This window comes from Phyllostomus hastatus, unplaced genomic scaffold, assembly GCF_019186645.2.
Source record: "Phyllostomus hastatus isolate PE091 unplaced genomic scaffold, TTU_PhHast_1.1 phas_contig_29, whole genome shotgun sequence".
In the NCBI taxonomy this organism is placed as follows: domain Eukaryota; kingdom Metazoa; phylum Chordata; class Mammalia; order Chiroptera; family Phyllostomidae; genus Phyllostomus; species Phyllostomus hastatus.
Window position 1 is genome coordinate 24,533,324 of NW_025333835.1, and position 19,995 is coordinate 24,553,318.

General features: G+C 41.6%; 1 pseudogene; it reads right to left on the reverse strand.

Moving 5' to 3' along the window:
- Positions 1–1,005: 1,005 nt before the first annotated feature.
- LOC123818718 overlaps positions 1,006–19,995 on the reverse strand; it is a 121,726-nt pseudogene continuing 102,736 nt past the window's right edge.

The following is a 19,995-nucleotide window of genomic DNA, read 5'->3' on the forward strand; positions in this document are numbered from 1 at the left end:
TTTTGCATTGAGAGCCTGGTCTCCCAATGAGAGAGCCCTGTTGTACCACCTCTTTGTCCTCCCATCATTGACTTCTTTGTGAATCATGCCTTTTGGGTAAAAAGAGTTAACATGTATTGAGTGCTCACCTTGCATTAGCCATCATGTTAAAGACTTTCCATCCACTAAAGCACTTAGTACCCCCAGTAATCATTGCCAGTAGCTGTTACTATAACCCTCATTTTACACATGAGGATATGGAGGTCCAGAGAAATGACAAGAACGAAACAGTGCAGAGTCACGGGCTGGTGTGTGGCAGAGCCAGGACTCAGCCCTGGGCCTGCTGACAGAGCCAGGGCTGCACTGCAACCTGCCTTTCTGTTACTCCCAATCTCTTTTATTTGTTCTTGAAGAACAAAATGACTTTTGTGTGAAATTGGAAGACCTAAGCATGTAGACATTTGTTTTTTAAAGAACAATATAGTTAAAGGTTTTGGTCTTGGAGCAGGATAGAAGAGAAAAAAGGGCTAGAGTTTAGAAGGAGCAAAAGAGGAAAAACTGGCTGAGAAGAGTCCCAGAGACGGGACTGAGGCGTGTGTGTACACGCACGCACGCAATGGGTGAACTTTAGGATTCTTTCCAATCACAGGACCTAGGATCCTAAGAAGTCAAGTCTATCTAGAGCTGAAAGCTCATGTGAAAATGTGAGTGATGAGATTGGAGCAGATACTGAATCCCACTGTAAAAAGTCTAATTGAGATAGTAATGGGAAAGGGAGAGCCCTTAATTCCTTCAGGAGGTGTGCTGGACTGCTGCTTTCGTGGCCCCCAGTGGACCATGCCTCCGAGTATTCATGCCCTTGTGTGCTTTCCTTTAAGCTTGGCCATTTACTGAGCTTTGGCCAATATGGCATTAGCACACATAATGTAATTGGAAGCTCCGTAAGTACTTGCACATTTGGTTTCATTCTCTTGGAAGCCTCTTCCTTAGAACCCAGCTGCCCACTGTGCAGAAGTCCAAGCAGCCTCAGAGAAAGGTCTGTGGAGGAGAATTGAGGCCACCTGGCTGACAGCTGCAGCTGCGCTCCAGGCTGGCGTCTAGCGCCTGTTGATAGCCATGTGCAATGAGGCCATTTTGGATGCCACTCATTTCCAGCCACTCATCATACCTGAAGCAGGAAAGTCATCAAGTCAGCACTTAGAATCATGGGAAATAATAAATCATTACTGTCAGGCACTGAATTTGGGGTGGCTTGTGATGTAATAATAGACCACAGAAATGGCTGAAAGTGGTCTTCCTGGCTGCTTACCCTTCTTTCCCCCCTTTGGGCACATATAATGGGCTCCGTGGTCCACAAATGATGCAAAGACACAGAGAAGGAAGACTCATGTCCCCTGTTCTGAAGGATCATGATGATTTTTGCATCCATGGCTCTTCTCTGTGTATTTCTGAGCTTCAGAGTTTCATTTCTAGCTGGCTATCAGTATGTCCAAAGCAGAATTCTTTTACTTTCACTTCAAAATGCCTCTCTTTCCTCTTTCTCCATTCTGGTTATTGATATTGCAAGGTTCCCAGTTAGAAATATCAAATTTATTTTGAATCTTCCTTCACTCTCACTCCCCATGTTGAAACAGTTCCTACTGTTCACTTACCACAATGTTGCTGCTAGCCTGATAATGGCTGCATTGGGAAGGGGATGGTCTGGGTGCCAGGAAATCTAATACAGCATCTGTTTTAGAGGCTGCTAGGCAGCTGCAACATGGACCTGGGCCTGTTTTAGAAAAGAAAGAGTAGCTAGGCCTCTAGCCAAGATGGAAAGAAATCTCTCCTCTGGTAGTTCTACCTCCACAGAGAATGGGTATAAGTTTCTGTCTCCTCTCCCCACCACCAGCCATAGCTGGATGAAGGATTGATAACAGTCAGGGCTGGGCAGGCACAGAGGAGATTGCACCCCCCTTGAATTTTAGAAGACCTCTTCAGGCATCCTCCTTGGTGCAAAACCTGAAACAATTGCACATATTTTCCAAAAAAATGTTATAAAAAGTTCAAAATATATTTAATTCACGTGGAGTTGAAGCAATTGTGCTCCATTTAGAATGTGTTATATTATAATCAGAATGAAGTACCCTGGCACTTTTTCAGCCAGGCAATCTGGTTGGTTGTGTTGCCTTCTTCTTGGTATGTAATAATGCCATAGAAGTTAGAAACCACATATCATTCTTGGCTTTTCTCCTTCCAGTCTGTAAAGACAGCTTGACTTTCCTATTTAGCATGAGAAAAGGAGTCAAGAGACTTGGCCCCAGAGCTGCTGTTGATCTATGTGGTGTCTTAGTGCATGTTAGAAGAAGGAGGCCTCTCTGGGTAGCAGCAGCCCTGTGGGCAGATGGCACCCCTTCTTCTGGGTGCATGCACTCCCATCTCAAAGCCTACAGCTTGGCTGACAGAGTGCAGGTTGGATTTTAGCCACTGCCTGTGTGCTTGGCCAGGGACCTTTGCACTGTACAGAAAATGTAAACCTGTTCTTGCATCTCTCCTGGGACTCTGGAGCAGTGCTGCCATCAGCAAATTGTGTGACTCCAAGTCTCTGGATCTGGGTTTCCTCTATGAAGACAGAGCACTACCTCTGGGGCCAGGAGACCAGGGGCAGAGTGGTACCTCCTCCAACATGACCTTGAGCAAGTCCTTGATCTCAGTAGGCCCTAATATCCTGGTATGGAAAATGGAGGTGAGTAAATTAGAGAATCTTCAAGAATCTCCTTCTGGATTCAAAAAGTTTGGATGCTAATATGTTGCAGAAAGTCAGACATGCATTTAGAGTCTTCAAGTTTCATCACAGTACTTGCTTTTAATAGTCTGTTGTCGTCTTCCCCCCCTTATTGCAACCCAGTCAATTAGTCAATTTCTCTGCATTTTAGTTTTGCTCTATTTGTCAAATGGAGATAATAAGGGATGCCTTAGAGGGATTCAGAGAGGATAAACTAATTAATGGTCATAAAGTCCCAGTGGCCGTGTGCCTGCTAAGTGGTTATGATTCTAAACAGATCTTTATAGTTCCTCGGCTGTTCACTGCTTGAGCATCAGCACCATTTATAACATGATGTTCTTTTTGATCAAAACAGACACTGAGGCATTGGGAGGAAGCGTAGGAGGGGGTTGGTGGAAGGTCAGAAGTGGGAGATGAGGGAGAGAAGAATCTGTGAATGGAAGTAATTACTCTTGTAGTTGAGAGTTTTGGGACCCTAGTGTCTAGGCAGTTTCTTTTGCTTATGGGGTTAGGTAGTACCAGAAAAAAATGCCATTGAGATGGGCAGATATGCGTTCTGGCTCTGTATCTGTCATTGGTGTTCCTGATTTTGGGCTACACATTCTCTCTCCTTATTACCTTGTTTATGTGGGATGGGGGAAGCAAGAAAGCAGCTGTAGGGAAGACAGGGGAGAATCCTCTTCCTTAAGAATTAATTTTGCTATGGTATCCTTACTAGCTGTACAAACTACCAATTGAGTATTTTGCTTTTTTAAAAAATATATATTTTCTTGATTATGCTACTACGGTTGTCTCAAGGTTTTCCCCTTTGCCCCCCTCCACACAACACCCTCTCAGGCAATCTCCACACCATTGTTCGTGTCCATGGTCATTTGTATAAGTTCTTTGGCTGCTCCTTTCCTATACTGTACTTTATGTCCCTGAGGGTATTCTGTAACTACCAATTTGTACTTCTTAACCCTTCATCTTTTTACTAATTCCCCCAGAACTCCCTCCACTCTGGCAGTTGTAAAAATGTTCTCTGTATTTATGCTTTTGTCTCTGTTCTTCTTTGATTAGTTTGTTTTTTAGATTCAAGTGTCGATAGGTATGTATTTAGTGCCATTTGGTTGTTCATAGTTTTGACCTTATTCTTATTAAATAAGTCACTTTGACATTTTATATAATAATGGTTTGGTGATGATGAACTCCTTAGCTTTTTCTTGTCTAGAAGCTCTTTATCTGCTCTATAATTCTAAATGATAGCTGTGCTGGATAGAGTAATCTTGGTTGTAGGTCCTTGCTTTTTATCACTCTGAATATTTCTTGCCAATCCTTTTGAGCTTGCAAAATTTCTTTTGAGAAATGAGCTTACAGTCTTATGGAAATTCCCCTGTAGGTGACGAACTTCTTTTCTCTTGCTGCTTTTAAGATTCTCTCTTTACCTTTAACCTTTGGCATTTTAATTATAATGTATCTTGGCCTGGGCCTCTTTGAATCTATCTTGTTTGGGACTCTCTGTGCTTCCTAGACTTGTATGCTTATTTCCTTCACCAAATTAGGGAAGTTTCCTTTCATTAATTTTTCAAATAAATGTCCAATTTCTTGCTCTTTCTCTTCTCTTTCCAGCACACCTATTATGTGAATGTTGGTACACTTTAAATTGTCCCAGAGGCTCCTTACACTACCCTCATTTTCTTGAATTCTTTTTTCTCCTTGTTGTTCTCATTGGTTATTGTTTGCTTCCTTATGTTCCAAATCATTGATCTGATTCTCAACTTTGTCCTCTCTACTGTTGATTCCCTGTAAATTGTTCTTTATTTCAACTAGTGTATCCTTCATTTCTCACTGCATTTTTTTATGCTGTTGAAGTCCTCATTAATTTCATCGAGCATCCTTAAAACCAGTGTTTTGAACTCTGCATCTGATAGATTGCTTATCTCCCTTTTGTTTGTTTATTTATTTATTTATTTATTTATTTAGTTAGTTAGTTAGTTTTGATCTGTTCTTTCATTTGGGCCATGTTTCTTTGTCTCCATATTTTGGCAGGCTCCCTGTGTTTGTTTCTGTGTATTAGGTGCAGCTGCTATGACTCCCTGTCTTGGTAGTGTGGCCTAATGTAGCAGGTGTCCTGTAGGGTCCAGTGGTTCAGCTTCCCCTATCACCCAAGCTGGGTACTCGAGGTGCACCCTTCGTGTGAGCTGAGTATACTCTCCTCTTGTAGTTGAGCCTTGGTTGATGTTGCAGATCAATAGGAGGGATTTATCCAGGCCAGTCAGCTGCAAGGACTGGCTGTGACCACTGACCACCAACTTCTGCCCTCCGTGGAGGATCAGCTGTGCCAAGGCCCACTCCACAATGCAGGACTTACTTCAGCAGTGCTCTGGTGCTTGCTGAGTCTGCCCCTTGAGTGTGTCACTTTTGGAGGTGGTTGGGTGGTGGTGCTCTGAAGTGGTCCATAGCTGCCTGCTGGGTGTGCAGGCTCTGAGGTTTCCTGGGAGGTACAGACCAAGGTTAGTCTGCTTGTGTTCCATCTGTGACCACTTGGCATAAGCTATAAAGTGATCTGCAGATGAATGCTACTTATGCTGCTTTTGGAGGTACTGCCAGGTGTGTACCAAGGCTAGCTGCTATTAGTGCTGAACCTGGGACCACTTAGCAAGAGGTACGGTCTCACTGAGGCCAGCTGCTCCTTGTTTGAGAAGATTTAGGAATATCTGAAGCATGAGCCAAGACAAGCCATTCATATGAAAAAGCCACTGTTAACAATGGCTTGGGTGGGTCTATAAGTTGGGTGGGGTAGAGCTTTAGGGAATCACCAGGGCAGGATAAACAGTGCAAGCCAGGTTGCTGGGGTCTCAAATATGGTGTGTGCTGCTCTGTGGCTCTGTGGGGGAGGGCTCAGAAAAGGAACAATAGCCTCTATCAGCAGTTCTGTCTAGGAGAAAACTGTCCCTCAGTTCTTGCCCTGATGCCAGATACTTCATTTCCTCTCTGTATGCCACTGGTGCCTTTCAAACTGCTGCCCTGGTGTTGGTGCTCAGAGGGAGTGAGTCTGAGTAAGTCTGTGCATGGATCTTTTAGGAGGAACTGCTTGGGAATCCAGCAGTTTCTTCCACCAATTCAGACCCTGCTGGTTTTGACAAGCAGAAGTTATAGAGACTTATCTTCCTGGAACTAGAACCCTGGGCTGGTGGGCCTGGTGTGGGGCTAGGACCCTTGTTCCCCAGCTATCGCTCCCAACTTTTATCCACCGCAAGTGGGTGTGCTACCAGCCCATTCCACATCTCCATGTCTCTGCATCTGCACGTCTGTGCCCCACCTACTAGTCTGGATGGATGTGTTTTTTCCTTTAATTCTGTACTTGTGGGACATCCATTTAACTCCATTTCTGATGGTTCTAAGTAATGGCTGTTCTGTAGTTCAGATGTAATTTTGATGTGGTTGTGCAAGGAGGCCAGGCATATTTACCTGGGCTGCCATCTTAGAAATCTCAGTATTTTGTGTTGTGATCTAAGTTATGCTCTGGACAATTGGGGATTTCAGAAACTAGGGAATGTATTTCAGAACAGAATATAAACACGAACTATTTTCTACATCTAAGTTTAAATTTTTCATTGAAGCCTTTTCATGATTTCTCAGTTGGAATTCTTCTTCTGAACATTTCTGTATCACTTTGTGGACTGCCATGTATTTAGAGGTATTTATGTAAATATCATGAAAAATTATGAGTTTCTTGAGAGCAGACAACATTTTACTCATTTGCAAGCTCTTTCTAAAGTCTAGCATGCCATTCACAACATAGGAATTCTTCCATAAATACTTATTAAGCTGAATTTTGTTATGTTATATGAAGAAAGAATATGAAAGAATTGAATGACAGCATTTCAGAATTTCAGGATTTTTTTTTTTGGATTTATCACTCAGGTAAATTCGCTCATTATTTTTTCTTGATTTAATATTCTCTGTGAAGCTAGACTTCTCTTGATGTAATAACACAAGATTTGCTTATTTTGTAATCTAATCAGATCACCTTGGAAATCAGAGAGCAATGACATAAGAGAAAGAATGATATGAAATTAATTTGGGGGTTGGAGGAAGGAATGGGTGGTTGGGTAGATGGAGAACAGGAGAGGATGGGTAACATGTCAGAAATAGCAAAGGAAAATTTCACTCACTCCATGAGTTGGCCTTTGGGCAGATTTTATTTCAGTTATATAACCTCTCATCCCCATGGTTCCTCTCTGCTAGTTTCTAGATATGGAATAACTGAAGTCCTTCGTTGCCCTGTGTCACCAAGAACATTAAATGATATAAACACTGATTTGGTTGAACTTTGTATAGTGATATATATTGTCAGCAGATCCTTCAGCTATAATCCTGACCACATAATTTGCTAAGAAATATTTACCTTTGCACTCAATGTATCTAGAAAGTAGAAGTAGACAGTTGTATTTCCAAGTTCCTTATAAGTACAAAAAAGTTTACTGACCCCTAAGTCATATGTTTTCACCTTACATGGGAAGCTATATAGATTCAAAGAGTTAAAGTGTTCTAGATCTGCCTTTGCCTCAAGAAGTTATCTGGCTCCTTTTCTCATTTCACCAATAATATTGAAGCCCAGAAAACTGTAATGATAATGCTTATGGCAATACCACAGAGATGAGAACCCAGGATTCTGATTCTGAGTTCTGCATACTATTACAGTATTCTTTCCCCCCGCTGCTATCACGTTGCCTGTCTTGAATTCATAGAAATGCCCAGTTTTGTTTGGACTTATATTTTCCTTCATTCAGTGTATCATTTACAGTTCAATACATTGTCCTCTGGGCTCATCACCAGGATTTCCTCCCTGCACCCCTTCCCTGCCCCCCATGGCACTGGAGTCTTTTACAGTAAGGAGGTTAGGTTCCTCCTAGCCCAGAAGCCATATGACCATTTCTAGAGGGCTTAACTTGGTGTATTTAGAAGCTAACAAAGGATTTCTTAGAATAATTGAGTCCATAATATGTAGTGCAAGCCCTTTAATGTTACTATTGTGCCAGTAAGGAATGCTTTATGCTGCAAGTATGCTGACTAACTGGCTTCAGCAATAAAGACGTTTAATTATCTTACATACAAGTGCGTGAATAGAGGTTTAACAATGTCTTCAAGTCCAAGACTCCATCTAACTTTCTGCTTCACCGTTGTTAGTGCATTGGCATGCTGACTCATTGCCTTAGACTGCTGCATTGTTCTCTAGCACTGCATCTGGATTCTAGAAAGAAAAATGGGTCAGTAGTGGTGATCTTTTTTTCTTTTTTCTTTTTGTGGTGAAACAAATGTTTTTTAGAAGCTTGTTCACCCCTGACCTATCGACTTCCTATTTCTTATTGGTCAGAACAGTGCTACACATTCACTCTTGTCTGGAAAGGAAATGGCAAAGAGTGACGTAGCTTTTTTACCGCTATAGCATATATGAGCAAAGAACTGTTGAGTTAACCAAGCTTCAATATGATGTAGCCCAGGAATAAATACGTATAGTGACTATAAGTAATTTCTATTTCAACCTCTAATTTTGTTTAATTGTCTCTGGTCTATCTTCCGCTACGGAGAAGTCAGAAGATGGGCTTCTTTGTCTGGTTAGATTCAAGAGCATTTCCTGTGTGCACCAAATGTGCCCAAGCTGAGGGACAAGCAACGTTAAAGAGTCACTAGGCAGTCTGGAATCAAGCTGTGGATGAAAATGGGTCATCCAAAGGACAGAAAGTAGATCCAAGTGGGTAAAGTTATGGGCTCTGGAGCCAGATTGTTTTGGGTTTAAGTTATGGCTCTGTCACTTCCTAACTATGTGACTTGTCTAAGTTACACAACCTCTCTAAGCCTCAGTTTCCTCATGAGGTTAATGAAGATAAAAATAGTACCTTATTAAGTGGTTTGTTGTGAGGAATTACACTGATCAGTTCCTGAGCACAGCCTCAGGTTCATAGTAAATGTTCAGTACCATCACCATCATCATCATCATCATCATGATCCTAGTCATCATCAAAACAGGAGGAGTTTGAAGGATAGGCATTATGAATTATTCTATAGAATGAAGAACTCTCAGGGCCTGAAGTATGAGAAAAGGTTAAGTGGAAAAGGAAGAGAGCCCTGGCTGATGTGGCTCAATTAGTTGGAGCGTGGTCCAGGAATGGAAACGCTGAGGGCTCAATTCCTGGTTGGGGAACATACCTAGGTTTTGGGTTTGGTCCTCAGTCTGGGCATGTACAATCCCTGGTCTGGGTGTGTGCAGGAGGCAACTAATCCATGCTTCTCTCTCACGTTGATGTTTCTCTGTCTCTCTTAAAAAAAAAATCAACAACAATGAAAAAGAAGATGTCCTAGGGCAAGGCAAGGATTGAAAAAAAGAGGAAAAAAATAAGACAATGAAATGAGGATATATATATATATATATATATATATATATATATATATATATATATGCTTCAATATATATATTCCCACAGTGATGGTGGGATGCCTCTATTAAAAAGATTTGCCATTGCAAGATAGCTCAAGTGACTCATACATGGGGGTATACCTCATATCTTGTGACTTAAACATATCTTCTGGAAGGTGGTATACTGTATAGGATTAGTGAGTATAGAAATGGGATGGTGAAGGGGAGAAACTATGGCAATAAAATGCCAAGGAAGGAGGGTGGGGTTAGAGACTTCTGGTTATAGACCCTCTGCCAAGATTGCCACCGGCTGATGAGAACCACTCACCATAAAAACCATAGAGCATTAACTTTTCCCTTCAGTCTTCCCTGCCTTGCTTTGATTGATTGATTATGTGTATGTTTTTTTAAGGTATATTTCATTGATTATGCTGTTACAGTTGTCTCAATTTTTTTCCCCTTCCCCCTCTCACCTAGTACTGCCCTTCCTTCCAGTAGTACTCACCCCCTACCTTAGTTCATGTCCATGGATTGTGCGTATAAGGTCTTTGGCTTCTCCATTTTCTATACTATTTTTAACACACCCGTGTCTATTTTGTACCTACCAATTATGCTTCTTAATCCCTGCATCTTGTTTACTTGTTCACTGTGGTATCCTCAGACCTAGAACAGAGTCTGGCACATGAGCACATGTTAAATATTATTGAATGAATGGTTATTACTGAGACTTCTGTCACAGCCTTTGTCTTTCAAAAAAGTTAACATCTGCCTTTATGTGTTTTCCTCACTCAGCACAGCTTCAGATGTGCCCCTCCTGACATTTACAGCTCTTGAATAATGGACATCACTTAGGCATCTTGGTGTAGTCTGCAAATAGTAGAGCGCATTTCTGATTTGAATTCTTTTGGCTTCTGTGAATAGCTTTTCTCTGGTTGTTAGTAATTAAAACAAACAAGCAGAAAGACTCATTATTCTCTCTCATTGCCAAATTGGATATTGCTCAATTCAAAATTAAGTGTACACACACCCATAAAACTGGCCAAACTGGCTATACAATTACATAAAGTTCCTAGTGTCCATTAGCAGTGTTGGTTTATCCTGTTTGGCATATACATCAAAGTAACAGTCATAAAGAATTCTACAAAAATTTGGAGCATGTATCTGTGAAAAAAATTTCAGATTTTTTTGTTTCCAGCTAAACTGCAACAAAAGCATAACCCTGTTAGTGCACTATAAAGCTTAATGCACAGAATAGAGAAATTCAGTATTTTGTGAATACTTGGTACTTCAAGCTCAACTGTCAGTTACCTACAAATGGCAGATATGATTCAGCTTTGGATTCTGCATCTTGGGAATTAGTGTCAGAATATCAGCCCTATGTCTTTAGTGAATGGTTCATTTGCTAACATGATTAACAATCCTGATAGCCAGCAATGTTGGCCACTAATGCCAGACTTTTAGAAGCTGCCTAGTTTTAATGGCATGGGGAATGTGTTCATTTGTACTTGGGGGAGAAAGGATCTTGAATCTGCTCTTCTGATTTTTAAAGTTTTTTATTTGAACCAGGAGGATGGGCTTAAGATTTCCACAGCTTTTCATTTTCCTATAATAGTACCTATACATGAAAAAAAACAAAACTATAACAGTTTACAAGAATTAAGAATACAAAAAAGAATGACCTGGCTGGTGTGGCTCAGTGGGTTGGGTGCCAGCCTGGAAACTGAAAGGTTGCTGGTTCGAATCCAGCGCCTGGGTTGTAGGACAAGTCCCCCAGTTGCGGGAGTGCAGGAGGCAGCTGATGGATGTTGCTCTCACACATCAGTGTTTCTCTCCCTCTTTTTCTCTCTCCCTTTTCTTCTCTTTAAGAATAAATAAATAAAATCTAAGGAAAAATGCAAAAGAGTGACAGAACCTCTTTAAGAAAACCTTATAGGTTAAGTTCACAGGGGTTTGATGAGTATGTTGAGTAAAAAATATTTAGCTTCAACTTCAATTCATTGTTTTGTTCAAAGTCATTGTTTCATACTTTTTGAATGTAAGGAATTCAGAAAAATTGGGGCAGATGATCAGATTGAAATTATTTTTATATGGTTATTTGTTTATATGTCTGTGTCTAAGGGTAGTCTATGAGCTCCTTGAAGTGAGGACCTTATTCAACTTTATTTCCCATTGTTTGGCAAGGCAAGCTGTATAGCTTAATAATAGCGATGATTGTGGTGGTGCTGGTAATGGCTAACATTACTCAGCTCATCAGATGTCAGACAGTACAAGGTCTATCTGGAAAACAGTCCATCCATCATTAATGTAATGAGAATGGTTTGTGCGACATTGATGTAACCTGGCAGCCAAGGAGAGTGGACTGGAATGCACATGCGTGAACAGTGACGACTTTGCTGTACAAGTCAGTGGGGGCAGTAGACACTGTTGAATGAGTATGTGTACTGTGTGGCCGTCGCATTCAAAATGATTGAGCGAGTAGAGCAATGAATCTGCATCAAATTTTGCGTTAAGCTTAAACATTCCTCTGCAGCAACTATTCAGGTGATTCAGAAGGCCGCGACTCTGGGCAACTGGTGATTGGCAGCTTCATCATGACAACATGCCTGCTCATGCAGTTTTTTAGAAAAGCATCTAATCACCCAGGTGACTCAGCCCCGCTACAGTCCAGATTTGATGTCCTGCGACTTTTGACTTTTCCCAAAACTAAAATCACCTTTAAAGGGGAAGAGATTTCAAACTGTTAATGAAATTCAGGAAGATATGATGGGGTAGCTGATGGCTATTAGGGGAACTGTGTGAGGTTCCAGGGTACCTACTTTGGAGGGGACTGAGTTGTCATTGTCCTATGTACACTGTTTCTTGCATGTTGTATTTCTTCAATAAATGTCTCTATTTTTCATGTTACATGACTAGATATCTTCTGGACATACCTTGTATATTAACCGCTTTGCATACGTTACCTTATTTAATTCCCACAACAGTACATTTTGTCCTTACTTTGTGAAGAAACCAAGATTTACAGATTTCCATAATTTCCTTACAGTCACGTGGCTAGTGAAATGTTGGACCTGGGATTTGAAACCATTTCTGTTCTTTGTCCTGACTCCATGTTGCTGATGTCAGTGCTCCGTGTTTGTTGTCTGAATGAACGAGAGTGTAAGTAACCAAAGATCCCCTCTACCACCTGGCCCCCGTGACTCAGTCAAGAGTTAGAATGTGATAAATTGAACCGGACGTGGTAATGCCAGAACTAACCGTGGTTTCACCTCCATTGTGGGTAACAAGAAATGGAGGGATTACCGGTGTCATCGATTATGAGGAAGATGGTGGCCTTAGGAAAAAAAAGTGCTATAACAGATAAACAGAAACAAAGAGAATAGTAAGAATTGTTTTTAAAAGGAGGTAGATTTTCACTCCTGGAAGTTTCCAAAGGAATGATTTTAACCCCTCATCTTGCTTAGGTTCCTGCTGGTGCGCGTGGAGCTGGAGGACAGAAAAGCAAATGGAAACCTCCCCACCTCCCTTACCCCGAGTAACATGTGCTTTGGAAGCAGATGGGTGGAAAGTTTTGCCCACTTTGGCTTTCCTTGCTTTTGCGCGTGGGTGTAGGTTTTTGTGCCCAACTCGATCACGGGGAGTGCGGGTTGCTTTAGCTGCTACGGAGTCTCGACAGGGTGAGACATGTGCCTGTGGCTGCAGGCCTGTCTCGGGAAAACTTGTCATACTGGATATGGAAATCATGTTGTCTTATTTTCAAGCCGATACTTGGGCTGCTTTCCTCTTTCTCAGCCAGATCTTGGTGTGGATGGATTGAGTGGGACCAAGAAGAAACCATGTAATTCTCACCTGGCAGTTCTAAGATGTTAGCCAAGAGTGCCACTGTCATAGACAACGGGCATTAAAAAGGAATGTCCCCACCCGAGAAACAGAGGGAAAGAAATGACAGGTCTTCCAGCCCTTGTTGTTTCTCCTCCCTCTGGACTCACAATCCCAATGGCTCTCAAGCTTTGTAAACTGATTCTTTTCAGATTTCGTTCTTTAGTTCTTGCTTGTCTGTCAGGACCGTCCTCTGGCTTCTATTTGGCCAGTGGATTTTGAAGAACTGATTTAAGCCTTAGTATAATATGCTGCAGACCTGCTATGATTGGAAAAGGTAACTCACTTTTATAAAGCCAGCATCAGCAGCCATTGATGGGAGATGTCCTTCCCCTAAATGTGATTACATAAGAATTAATGATGGTAAACATCAGTGTTAAGAGATTTAATTTGGATAAATATTGTCTGCCTGATAAGAATTTATCTGATGCTTTCAGGTTTTGCTTTCTTTTTTTTTGTTCTGTACATTTTCCAAAAGCAGATACCATGTGATGGTCTTCCTAGTCTAGGACAGATGGGAACTTGGTGAGACCTGACATTCTCGCAGTTCTTTGGTAACTTCCACTTCAGGGGAAACATGCACAGAAGGGCAAAACCACACAAGATACCAGCAGCACCGGCTTAACCTCCTTCTCCCTAGAAGATTCTAGTGAGGAGCAGCAGCACTTTAGCGAAGCGTAGATATTTTCTGGACCTTGCTTTACTCTTTCCTAGCAGTTCACAGTGGGTCTGTGGGAAGTCTGCTTCTGGAAGCTCCCACCAGAGGACAGACAGGCTTATCCGCCATCTGCCCCCTCATTCCAGCTCTCAGGTCTTTCTGAATTCATTTCTGATTTCCTGAAATGTGCATGGGACAATAGTAATTCATATCTAATGCATAGCTAAGTATTATGCGTCTTTTTCAAGGAGAATGAAATAGTCATTGTTTCCAATCTCCCAATGTGACTTTTTTTTCTGTGACAGAATGTAATTTCTTGCATCTTTTCATGTTTACCGATTGGTGGTCTACTGTCCTACACTCTTTCTGTGTGTTGTGTGCTTCTGCTTGTGTGAAAAGGCTCATCAGGCCGAACCACACGCAGGCAGAGCAAATAGGACGTTTGGAGAAAAGGAAATTGTTTGGGAGAAGATTTTATTTTATGTTTGATACGTGGAGTGAATACTTTTTAAAGACTATTTCTCCTGTTGGTACAACTGGGAGAACAGTTATGTTCATTTTGTAGTTTCTGCTTGGTGGGTACTTCTTTTATCCAAGAAAGAGAAGGAAAATCCCATGCTCTAGGAATCCATCTGTTGTTACATTTTATGAGAGTGAAATGCACTGAAAAATATGGCTAAACACACTTTGTCCACGTTTTCTCCACCTTTGGACTGATACCAGTCATAAAACTTCATCTTGTGTAGACAATCTGTTACAATAAGTTACTAAGAAACCTGAACAGGTGCAAAGGTCATTCTCGGTGTGAGTGGGCTTTCTTTTTACATGATCATAGCCAAACCAGAACTCACTTCGGGATCTGTTTTATGGTCGATATTTTAAACTGTAAGCCACATTATGTGATTATAGAGCCACACCCAACAGATTTTCCTGTTTCAGAATTCTTGTGCGATTCGGTGTGTAATTCATGTTCGCTCATTATGTTCTCACTTTGTTCAGATCTCAGGGTTTATGAACGGGCTGCTCCACTGCGTTTTAAACATGTCATCTCTCCCAAGGTGTATTTTAAGGAATATATGGGAAAGCCAAATGTGTGTCCTTAGAATGAGAGACAGAGGATACGGTTAACAAAACGAAAGGTGTTCTATTTCTGGACAGCCAGAGGGAAACTGATCAAGTGACGGTAACGGCATGCAAGTTGGAGAGCAAGAGCGAGTCCATTTGAAGTGAAGAGACTGTTTTCCGAGATACCAGGCATTCTGATGAAACGTGTAGCATAATTATCTCATTCAATCCTTGATACGCTTCTGCAAAATATGGAGGACATAGGTTAAAAAAGGTGAATGACTTGCTCAAGCTCTCACAGCGAGGGACTAGCTGGTACACAATTCCAGCCCAGCATGGCAGAACTCCAACATGGCCTGTGTCCCAAGGCCACCTGAATGACGGAACCCTCTTTGCGGTGGTCTTCCAGATCACTGCTCCCCTGAGTTCTAACATTGCAAGGGCAAAAGAACAGATTTGGCCTGGTTTTCCAATGATAAGATAATGAATGGCTGATGATGCTGCTGAACATGGGGTGTTCTTGGTTGGCTCAAGCAAACTGAAGAGCTTCTATGCTCATCTGGATGGAAAGGAAATAATGTGCGACATACAGACTTATCTTGCTTTTTTCTCAGTGCGAGCAATGGTGAGTCATTACTTTTAATATAGTCAGAGCAGATTTTTTTCTGTGCAAACAATAGAAAAATGTATTGTTTTTTCACAACCTACTCCTCCTACCTTAAATGAATCTGTTAAATTGCCTATGTTTAAAATAAAACTTCAAAAGCTCATTCACCTACCAGCCCAGAAGCAAGAATGTCGCCTTTCTCCATCAGTCTTGTCTAAGGAAAAAGGAGACTTTCAGAACCTGACATGTGAAGTTACCTTGGCTGACTTTGGAGATTTCTGGATGGATACATTTTTTTTCTCCCAAGATAACACATTTATAGCAATAATTGTTCTGAAATGTAGTATCTCTTTTCTCCATTCATCGATGTTATATGATTGTGGAACTTTCAGTCAAATAAGATTAAGAAAAAAATGCTCATATTCTTCTCATTAGAAATTGGACCTCAAGGACCTTATAACTTAGTTGGAGAGTCACAAGGACCTGGAACACTTTGGTTCTAAGAGATGGAATTAGATACCAGGGGGAGATGGAGAAGCGGCAGGAGTGTGTTTTATTTTGGGGGTGGGGTGGGTGGGGTTAAGCTGGAGGGGTGATTTATCACTGCTGCCTGGAGTAGCTGGAATAAATGAATGAGTTAGTATTTGAATCAATCTTTAGGGAGCAGGTGAATCTGGTTAGGTGAAAATGAGCAGGAAGAAGAAATTGCCACACAGCAAGTGAACATGAGAAAAAACTAAAAGGCGGGAATGAATACTGCATAAGAAGAATATTGGGGGTGGGGGGGAAGACATATGTTTGCCCTGGAACTATTGGACCAGATTCTTTGCTTTCTTCTGCAGTTTTCGAGAATGAGTCCCAGCAAGACCTCTCGCTGATTAAAGCAAGATACAGGAGGAAGATAAACCTCCTTCATTTCTTTGCTGCTTCACACATCTTCGTCAATGACAGACACAATGCTCTGATAGCGCTGCTGTTGCTAAGACGACAAAATGGATGACTAACTGGCATATAAGGATAAAAGGCTAAAACGAAGATCATCTATAATAGGTTTCTTAATCTCAGCACTGTTGGAATTTGGGGCTGGACCATTTTTCACTTGGGGGGATGGAGATCATCCTGTGCAATGTAGGACATTTAGCAGCATCCCTGACTCTCCCCACTAGATGCCAGTAGCAACCCTGACCCACTGCCCCATTTGGGAAAACCAAAAACGTCTGCAGACATTGCCCAGTGCCCTGTGGGGGGCAAAATTGTCTCCACTTGAGATCTACTGCTTCACAGTAGATAGAATGACCTAGTAACAGGAATGGTTTCTTAATGCCTAGAAACTTGCTGAGCCAGGGTGAAGATTTACGACCTGAGAAAAGGCAACCACAGCAGGCATGGAGCTTGAAAAAGGGTAGTGTGTCTCTGCCCTGAAAGGATCTCAGGGTCAAGGATATGTCTTGTTCATCTTTGAGTCCTCTCCCTGGGGCCTAGCACAGTTCCCACAACCTAGAAAATGAATGGTAAATGTTTGTGGAATAAATGGGATGTTTGCTTAGAATCTCAGGGAAGAACTCATAGGGACGAACAGCTGTTTACTGGAAGCTGTATCCACTTATTGGCTTCTTGTGTTCTAGCTGAGGGTCTCTTGAAAATTGCAGAAGTAACCAAGGAGACCAGTATGATCACATGCAGCAAACACATGGGAAAAAGAATAGAGGGGCAAATGTCACAAAGCCTGTTTTTCAGGTTTGTTGTCAGTAAGTGTAGGTTTTGTGAGAGAAATTGTACAAAGAAGCAGGCTGAGAATCCAGAAATCCTTCAGCCTCCCTCATGTTGGAGATTATTTACAATTCTCATCTTCACAAGTTGTTAGTTTGACATCTCTTGTCTTTGAACTTGGTACCTTGCCTTAACCGGGGTGGGGGGTGGGGTGGGGTGTGGTATCTTCCACCTAAGGGAGCAGGTCAGAATTCCTGAGTCCCGAGTTGTGGGACCTCTGCTTCATTCACTCAAGCGAAAGACTCAGCTCATGAGGACTGCAGGCAGATGCGGTGGGGAGTCCAGGGGTGGAAGACACCCATCCTCTGTTCCACAGCGTGATGACAAAGTAAAGGATGAAAACAGCCACCTCACTTTGTCTCCTCTCAGGACTCTTGTTTCCTGTCTTCACTCACATCTTTCAGTTTTGAGCAACATATGATTTTGTATTTAACATATCCCCATTACTATCAACGAGTCTCAAAACTCCCAGGGTGAGGATTCAAGGGGACTTCTCTTTGGAAGATCTTTATGTGAAAAAACCTCAGATCAGGACTTCTCCAGCGAGACAGTTTTCACCCCTCTGCCCCAAGTAGGCCAAGGAAGGCACTTTTTTCGTCTTTCTTGATAGTGCATTCATATCAGCATCTTCTGAATTTCAGACTTGCTCACCCAACTGCCTAGTTGATATCTCTAGACATCTCGCTATCTGGTAGACATCTCAAACACAGCACGTCCCCAGATGAATGATTTCCTGCCTCCCCTCCCGGTGTGCTTCTGTGTCCTTATCCATCTCATTTGAAGGTGATTTCATCCTTCCAGTGGCTTAGGTCAAAATCTGTGAAGTCATCCTCACCTCCCCTCTTTATCTCACACCTGATTGTCACAATCCTAACATTGTTGGCTTTACATTCTATGTAAATCTAAGTTCTGAACATTTCTCACCCTCTGCATTGTTACCATTCTGGTCTAGGCTACCAAAACCTCAACATAATGGCCAGGGTACTATTTAAAATTTATAACTTAGATCTTGCCACTCCTTTGCCCCAAACCTTTCAATCAATGTCTTTTTACATTAAAGTGAAAACAAATTCCTTACGTGGTTCTGCAACTCCCTCTGCCCCTTAACCCTGCTAGCCTCTCATTACTCACTCACCAGCTCACCTTCTACTTGCTGTTTCTTAAGCTTATGAGACATGTCCTTCCTGTTTCCTCAGCCTGGAACCATCTTCCCTCAGGTATTCATGTGGTTACATTTGGCCCCTTCCAGTCTGTGTTTAAACATCACCTTATAACGAGACCTACCCTCATTATGTTACTTAGAGCTACGACCTGTTTTCCTGTCCCCCTTCAATACTTGACCTTCTTATCCTTTGTCTCTTTTTAAAAAGCACCTATCAACTTCTAGTATACTATATAATTTATTTATTCACTACATGTATTTTTTTTTGCCTCCATGATAGAATGGAAGCTTCATAAGGGCAAGTGTCTTTGTTTAGCCCAAGAACCTAAAACAATGCTTTGCACCAAGTACATGCCCATAAATAAGTATTTGTGGTTGAATAAATATCTCTTTCAAAGCATACGTTAGCTGTTTACTCAGTCTCTCTTCCTGCTCAGACTCTTCAAGGGGGGGTAATCAATAGAATGCTCTGTGTCGTAGTGGTTAATAGTATTCTTTTCCTTAAAGTGTCCTCCTCAAATTGCATGCACTTCAGGCCCCACAGAACCTGGTCTGCTCCTGTACCAATCTCATAGGGCTAGTACGGGAATTAAAATGATGATCAGGTAGAGAACTTAGAAAAATGCCTGGTAGTTTAAGGTTAAAGACTTACTATTTGCATGTTACCCGCTCCCCACCCTCCCATGATTAGCTTTGTGGCTGGAACAGAGTAGGGGGCAAAAGAAACATCTTCATTAATAAATCAATGGAGGGATTATATTTTGATATGATAGTTCAACCCTTGTTTTTTTTAATGTTTTCATTTCTAAGTGTCACTTTCATTTCTGTTCTTCCCCCAAAGACTATTTTTTTTTTCCGCAGAGTTTTAGGTTCACAGGAAAATTAAGAGGAAGGGAGGGAGGTTCTCACATACTCTGTGCCGTCACGTGTACATAGGCGCCCACATCATCCACACCCCTCAGCAGAGCGGTGCATCCACTACACAGCCGGTGAAGCTACACCAACAAGCACACCACAATCACCCAAGGTCCATGCTTTACACTAGGATTCACTAGTGGTGTTGTACATTCTGCGGGTTTGCACATATATAATAATAGGTATCAACCATTATAGCATCACTCAAATTATTTTTACTGCCCTAAAAACCTGTGTGCTCTACCTACTCTTCCCTCCCTGGCGATAACCCCGGCAACCACTGATCTCTGCTGTTTCCTTAGTTTTACCTTTTCCAGAGCATCAAATAGTCGGAATCAGGGACTACGTCTCTTCAGATTGCCGTTCTTCCCTTAGCAATGTGCGTGTAAGGTTCCTCCACATTTTTTGCGGCTTGATCACTTATTTCTTTTTAGAGTTGAGTAGTATTCCATTGTCTGGATGAGCCACAGCTTATTTATCTGTTCACTCCCTCCCTCCTTTTTAAAGCTAGATTTCTGTTCTCAGGGATTTGTCTGAAGAGTTGTGTAAAAAGCTCATGTTTTGATTTGTTCATATTTTATTATGTACCTATCAATACAGTATCATATGTCAGGACATTTTGAATCTGTGAATAAGACTGAAGGTCAGAATGATTTATTTTCTCAGCAGTTCTTAGCATAATGTGGCACTAGACTATATAGTGAGCATAAACACATAATAAATGGCAATGAACTTGAAATGAGACTTAAAAATGGCCCCTTATTTTATGTGCCTATGTTAACATTGAGTTTTTCTAATG